The following is a 7,249-nucleotide window of genomic DNA, read 5'->3' on the forward strand; positions in this document are numbered from 1 at the left end:
TCTGAGTCACATTTTAGAGGAAGTACTGTAACCAGTCATGAGTGAGCATGTTCTGGCTTGTTCAAAGTCCAAATCCCTCCCACTGAAAGCGAGAAATCGGAAAACGTTTGAGGCGGCGCCAGCAGGAGCCACATGCTTTTACTGAGGCATTTGATTGGTCAGTTTATAACTTGAATAACTGGCAATACAGAAAATATATCTTTAAGAAAAAATTAGGCTTAGAAAGAAGGTGCCAAAAAGAATGCATCAGAGCATGAATGGTTATTCTGACAAAAAAAAAGACTGAAATAATTGTCTATTTCTCAATGGAAGTCTATGGGACTTGCGGTTACTTCCTAATGACTTATAAATTCAATGCACGTACCTCAAAATCTCAATAGTTTTTAATTGCTGTGAATATTTTTTGTACATTTCCCTTTTTTTAATTTTAAACAAGAGTGGAAATATCGATATCTGCGGGTATCAATCCGATATCAACTTGATATTGATATTTTTGATATTTCAGATCGATCCGTCCAGAACTACTGATTACAGACTAAAAATGGGGTCTCTAGTCATACATTTGCAGCTGCATGGTGGATAAGTGGTTAGCTTTTGTTTCCTTGTGACAAGACACTGGTTCAAATCCCGGTTGAGACCTTTTGTGTGAATTTCCATTTTCTCCTAGTGCATGAATGTGAGTGTTTAGCCCTGCAACAAACTGGGGACCGACCAACCCAACAGTGGCTGGATAGGCTCCAGCAGCCTTGTGACCTCAATAGGGATTCAGCGTGTTCTGAAGATGATTGGTGACAACTATAAACTCCTGATCTAAAATCCACTAACCAAAAATCAAGGACTAATATCACCACATTGTTTTAACAATGAGAAATGCCAACAACTTCTCTAAAAGAAACAGTTCCAACCATTTCGTAAGTTCAAGTGGGTGATTTTGCAGCAGACGCCTAAATAAAGCGCGGCCCCCTCTTTAATGAAATTGCAATCCAAACCTTTCTAAATGTCACTCTCCCTTTCACTTAGTGTACTGTGTCACAACAATGAGCCCCGGGTGAAGATGACTGACAGGATTTGCCACCTTGTGTCATTATTCCTCTCTGCCTCCTCGGCTTGCGCGGAAAAATCCGCAGCGCTGGGAGTCGGAATGATGATGACATCTGACAGCAATGCACGACGTGAGACGAACCCTTTCATATCAGCGAAAAAAGGTGACGAAGCCTCGGCTTACTTTCACAAGAACAAAAAGATGATCATCTCAGTTTGTCGTGGGCTCAATTAGAAAGCCATCCATCCCAGTAGCTGTGTATCGCTGCAAATTAGCTGCAGCATAGGGGGAAAAAAGTCCTTTGCCTTTAGATGAAATGGAGCAAAGATCTGACCAGAAAGTGTCCTGGCCGCTGTGCGCATGGCTGTTGAGCAACACCGCTTATTGATTGCTTTAAGAGAGTACCTGCAACAATCGGTATCCCATCACAGGGGAGTGCAGAAGGTGCAATTAGCTGCTCCCAGGAGCACCGAGGGAGTGACGGATGATCCGCAGGGGTAGGGGGAGTGCAATGGAAGCGCTTCTGCGGGGTAGGATATGAAGAAGACGTAGGAGGGGGAGGGAGGAAGATGGAAAAGATTACCTAAATGGATCGTTATGCCCCCATCTGTCCATCCCATGCTGCCATTCCACCTCGCCCACGCCACAGGAGCTTTAATTGGCTTACTGCAGTGTTTGTTCAAGCACTATGCAGGTTTGGAGTACAGTCGGATCACTGATGCAAGGTATATGATAGAGTTTGGTGCCGCAGGGAGGTGTGTTTGTGTGTGTGGACGTTTCAGTAACTTTCCCAGCACTCCCGACATCAAGAATTTCATATCCAGCCACATGCATAATGAGCAACCAGAGTTTTGGTGATTTCCTGTGAGGGGGAACATAAAGACGAATCAGCAGTCTCCAGAACTCATTATATTGCTGCTGTCACTGCATTAAATGTACTGGTCACTAAATCCAAACTCGATCAAAATGAGACCTTATTGCAGAGCTTCTTATTACCGATGTTCCAACAGTGCGTCGAAGAGCTGATGCGGCAGGAAATGAAGTTTTCTGTGGGTGTGTCTGTTCAAAAGGTGGCTGGCCTTCTGAAGGCCTGGACGTCATGCGGGGGGTCATCACAAACCCACTCGGGCTGCACCTTTAGAGCCAGAGTTCATTTAGATGGATTTAAAGGAGCAACATTGAATCAAAGGTGCAAAGACTTCCATCTCTGTATATTGGAGATACCTTGACAGGGTGTTTGTCTATTTTTTTAGTCTGATGATGACAATAATTACTTGAATTTAGACTCTATTACTACAGTCTTTTTTCTGTATTAGTCACAATACGGGTTTCAGAGCAAAAAATGGGCAAATCTGTACGGGATATGCAGTCCTAAACCCCTTTCTAAGCCCGTAGAGTGAACATTTTCTTGTTTTTACCAAAGAGTATGATGTGGGCATTAGGTCATACAAAACACTGAGGTAAGTAAAGGTGAAGCAAGTGAGACGCAGGTACGTTGTATGTATTTTTCCTTTTTTCAATCACCCCAAACTCCACATTGCGCAAGCAGCCTTACTACTAGAAATCAGGAAATTAGACAATCAGAAAGTAGTTTTTGTTCACACCCTACAGGTGTCCTGTGTGCACTCATGTATCACCTGCACACCCTGACATGCAGCATTTGCATGCAATGAAGAAGGAGCTAGTACTAGCCATACTAACACCTTACTAGCAACAACACAGTAGTGTAATGACACCGTTAAGACCGTATCACCCATAAAGCTTAATTACATATAACTTCCATTATCCTTAAAAATATTTCACAATATACTTATGGATTGCACAACAATGGTACACACCAATGTCTCTAGAGGTGGCTCCACAAGCCTCAAAAGTACCTATCTATTGATTATCTTGCTCACAGGAGCAGATACCTTCCACTCAAAATGTAGATTTGGTGAACACGACCATATAAGGTGTTAAAGCCACTGGGGTGCTTCTTTTGTCCTGCCAGACATTGGCGTGAAGTCACATGGGTCCATTCTAATGGGCGTTGTCAGTCATGGGGACGATCCAGAGTACTCTGTACCACTGTAATCCAACTTTTCATTAAAGCAACCCATGCCCATCAATAATCCAAGTAGCTAACCAAAAACCTCTAAAAACACTTTCGCCAGCCAGAAATGTACCTTACAACAAGTAAGTGCTCAATGTACTCCTATGCTATGTACATCTTGAACATGGGTTTATAGTTTTAGCATTTTTTGTACACACAGGTCTGCTGCTTGCACATTTACTCACAATTGGAAGAGGCATGGTGCGAGATATCAAAGAGGCAGATTTTTCAAATCTTTCACAGCTCTATTCCAATATGTGAAAAACTTGGTGTTATATAATTCCAACCGGCCACAAACCACAATTATTAATTCTTCCTTTATCACTCATTTTAAATTGGTTGGCACTTTTGTGTTTTAAAAAAATACATAACTTAAAAACAATCCCACTACCAAATCCAAGTCCCTGATTATTCAAAGTTCAACTAATCTAACTTTCATCACACGTTCAATTACCAGGTATTTAGTGCGTAGAACCGAAAGTCAGACTTAAAACTTGCGTAGTGACCCGTGAACATTAGAGTTATGGACGTGGAAACTTGAAATCTATATCTAAGTGTGCTTACGTAGACTTATCATTTAAAGTGGTCGCTTGAACATGTGATTCCGAGCCCAATAGAGTCAACCAAAGACCAAACAAAAAAGTGTATTCTGATGTGTTTTATTTGCTTTTGTGCAAAAATCTACCCAGTTTAGTCTAAATAATTCATTCTGCTTGACTTCTAGTGTTATCAATCTTTTTAACCTATCTCTAAGGTTGTTGGGGATTTAAAAAAAATGCCTTAAGTTGGGTCTTAATTGGTGACCTATTATCTTAGCCAGTTTGTTTGCCCTTTTTCTTGATTTCAACATCAAGCATCTAAAAGAACAAGAATTAAAAAAACAACAACAGTGGTGCTAGTAAAGCCATGCAGTTTTCATAATCCGGTTTGAAAATGTAATTTTGGATGAACAATAGCAGGTTTGTGCAGCTATTTTTTCAGCAGGGACAGCAATAAAGCAACCAAACAGGTACAGTTTCAGCAGAAACCGATCGATCACAGCAAAATGCTTCCAAACAGAGGCTCCTTTATGCTTGCTAAACTCAATCCTGGCTGAAATGACGGATTTTTAAGAACACAGATTTTTTGGGATGTTTGTCTTCTTACAGACATGACCCAAACAAGTTGGCAGATAAAAAATCTGCAAGGTCAGTCTGTATATGAGGGCATCAAAACTCCAGTAAATAGTCTGGAGCTTTTGCAGCGAGCTCATCTGTATGCTGAGCTCCTGCCTGGTGGTGTTTTCACCTGAAAAGTATTTCCAACCTCACATTGACCTAAACTTCTACAATGTTAGTCTATCCAGACACAACAGTTGCAAACTACTAGTTAATTTATCTTCAAATAAACTTTTCATTGGGAGTTTTTGTTCCAAATCCTGAAAAGATGTGTAAATATATTTTTTTTCCTTTTATCTCCTTAAAAAAATTAGGAATGCTAAGAACGGATCTCCTTCTAACCCATCAAAAACAACAAAAACACATGTACAGCACATCTATAACTGATGTGCTCATCTTTTCTCGTTGGAGAAGAAAAGTGGGATGGTGAATTAATGATGAAGGGTTGTCTCTGAACTCAGATAGAGCGCGTACAGGGATCTGAGCCGTGAGTGATGATGAAGTCGAGGGCAGGCAGAACCAGTCTCAGATGTGCTGAATCGCTCAGGCTGAGCAAGAACATCATGTAGAACCCCATGCTGCTCCTCAGTCATTGTGTTTAAAGTTGACTTCATGAATACAATCATAAACAGCACAAGCTTGTCTTTTTAATGATACTGCATTCATTTACAATCAGCGTTGGCTCACCCAAAGAATTAAAGTAAACTTTATTTATTCAAATGCTATGAATTTGTTAATGTACGTATGTTTTAAAACATTATTAAAAAAGAATGTTAATTAGTTAGCAGTTTTGATGAAGATGACTTTAAGTGGGCCTTGTGCTTGATATATTTACAAATTTGTGGCTGAGAGGCAATAAAAACTGTAAAAATATATATATATCTTTTTAAATCTGCTGACTTTACACTATCTACTACTAGATTTGCTGCATTAAAATTATCCTATGTAACACAGGGTGTATTTGGTCACGTGGTGCGTGTGATGTCAGAGGAGTCAACATAGCAAGATGGCTTCTCCTTTGCGTGTCGGAGCTAGCGATAGCGGCGATATTTCCAGGTCCATAATTCTGTCTTCAGACTCAGATTGTGGAAACATTTGTTCTGAAAGTGACGCTGATTCAGAGGCGCCGGGTGTTTGTGGTTTGAGGACTGTAAAGCCCGATCAATTTGAGCCGGCAGCGCGGAAAGTAGGAGCTCACTATTTGGCAATGACACTGACAGTGACGCTGACAATGCCGATGAAACCGAAAGCTGTCAGTTTATCAGAGCCATGCTCGAAGCTGGAAGACGTGGAGCATCTCGTGAAGCTTTATTTACAGATCGGAACCTTTTGGCGACTCTAAATCAACTCATTAATGACGCGCTGACTATCCGGGTCGGTAATGCAGAGTTTCATATGCAAAATAAAGAGGTTAGAGACATGTTTGCAGGACCGTCCGCCACTTTATTATTATTTATTTATTAATTCTCTTATTTAATCACTTTATTCACATCCCCGAAGCTCTTTCACCACCTTACTGCATGTCTCTGATATGCGCAGAAAAAAATGAGAATGTAAACAGTCCTCCTTACGCCCCGTTCTCCACATGAATCGTCCCGTTTCAACACACAACAACAACATGGGATGCAGAGATCCCGCAAGCCACAATCAATGATTAATAAACTGCAAATTAAACAAAGAAACTTCCAAACATGTGCAATGTTTTAAACATCAGTTCACCTGTTGAAATCAGAAGCTTTTCACAGTTTAGTCGGTCTGGTTCTGCTCAGTGTTCATTCACAATAGGCTCATTTCGATTGTAAATCTCGTAAATTTACGACTTTAAAAATCATAATTTTAATTTATTTTTTTTTTTGGTGGCCCTAATACTCCGTCGAACCATAACACCGATGTTTATAGAATTCAACTTTGCCGCAGCGCACACACATACATGTATCTGCAGACACCCCGGGTCCGCCTGCATTCTGCTGCTGGCGCTGTCTCACTCATGTGACGTCAACGTGTCACGTGACCCAAATCGAGCCGTTTCTGAAGCAGGGCGAAATGGGAGTGTGATTTGTTGTTGATTTTGTCAAATTTTACAAAAACCTGCGTTTGTCAACGGTAATTATTTGTTATTTTTGATACATTAGAACATATGGAATATATCTGGATCCTTTTTTTAGCTTTGTCCCAGGGCATTACTAACACTTTAACTCCAAATTAGCATAAAAATGTAATTAGAGGCCAAATTAGCCAAAAAAAGACAAGCTTGTTGCTCAATTACTAGCTGAACTCCTAAATGGCCTAAAATTCCTCTGTAAACTAAATTAGCCAAAAATGTTAGCACGTTGCTAAAATATTTGGCTTATCTCCAATTTTTTTAAAATGACTATTTTATTTTTCTTCAGCCACCATGAAGGGATAGAAGAGCCACATGTGGCTCTGGAGCCGCAGGTTGCAGACCCATGGACTAAAACAACACAGAAGAGAACTGGTTACAATTTTAAGATACTCGAAATCTTTCTTTTTCTCTTTTTTTCAGCAAATGTATTACTTAATAGTAAAAGATAAAATATTTCTATGCTACAAAACAAGGTTCTGGATTTTACTTTTTTCCTTTTTTTCAGCTAGTTTGAATTATTTTATTCATAATTGCATAAAATCACAATCACTATGTCACATTTACATTGTACTCCTCGGGGCTATTATTATTATTATTATTATTATTTTTGCTTCAGTTATAACCATAAGCATCTCACAAGAGTTTTACCTCTGAGTTTGACCTCTACTTTACCTCTAGATCACGCCGAGCTCAGATCCAGACTGCAAAATGATTTGCTACCCTAAAGCTGTTTCACATCGATTGAGATCCACCGCACAAGGCCGCGCTTCAACACTGCTGATAAAGTCTCACTTGAACGAGCACAGCCTCAATCTGCAAGGTGTCAGAATTCAATTCTCCTCACTATCATC

Source organism: Oryzias melastigma, linkage group LG24, assembly GCF_002922805.2.
Source record: "Oryzias melastigma strain HK-1 linkage group LG24, ASM292280v2, whole genome shotgun sequence".
In the NCBI taxonomy this organism is placed as follows: domain Eukaryota; kingdom Metazoa; phylum Chordata; class Actinopteri; order Beloniformes; family Adrianichthyidae; genus Oryzias; species Oryzias melastigma.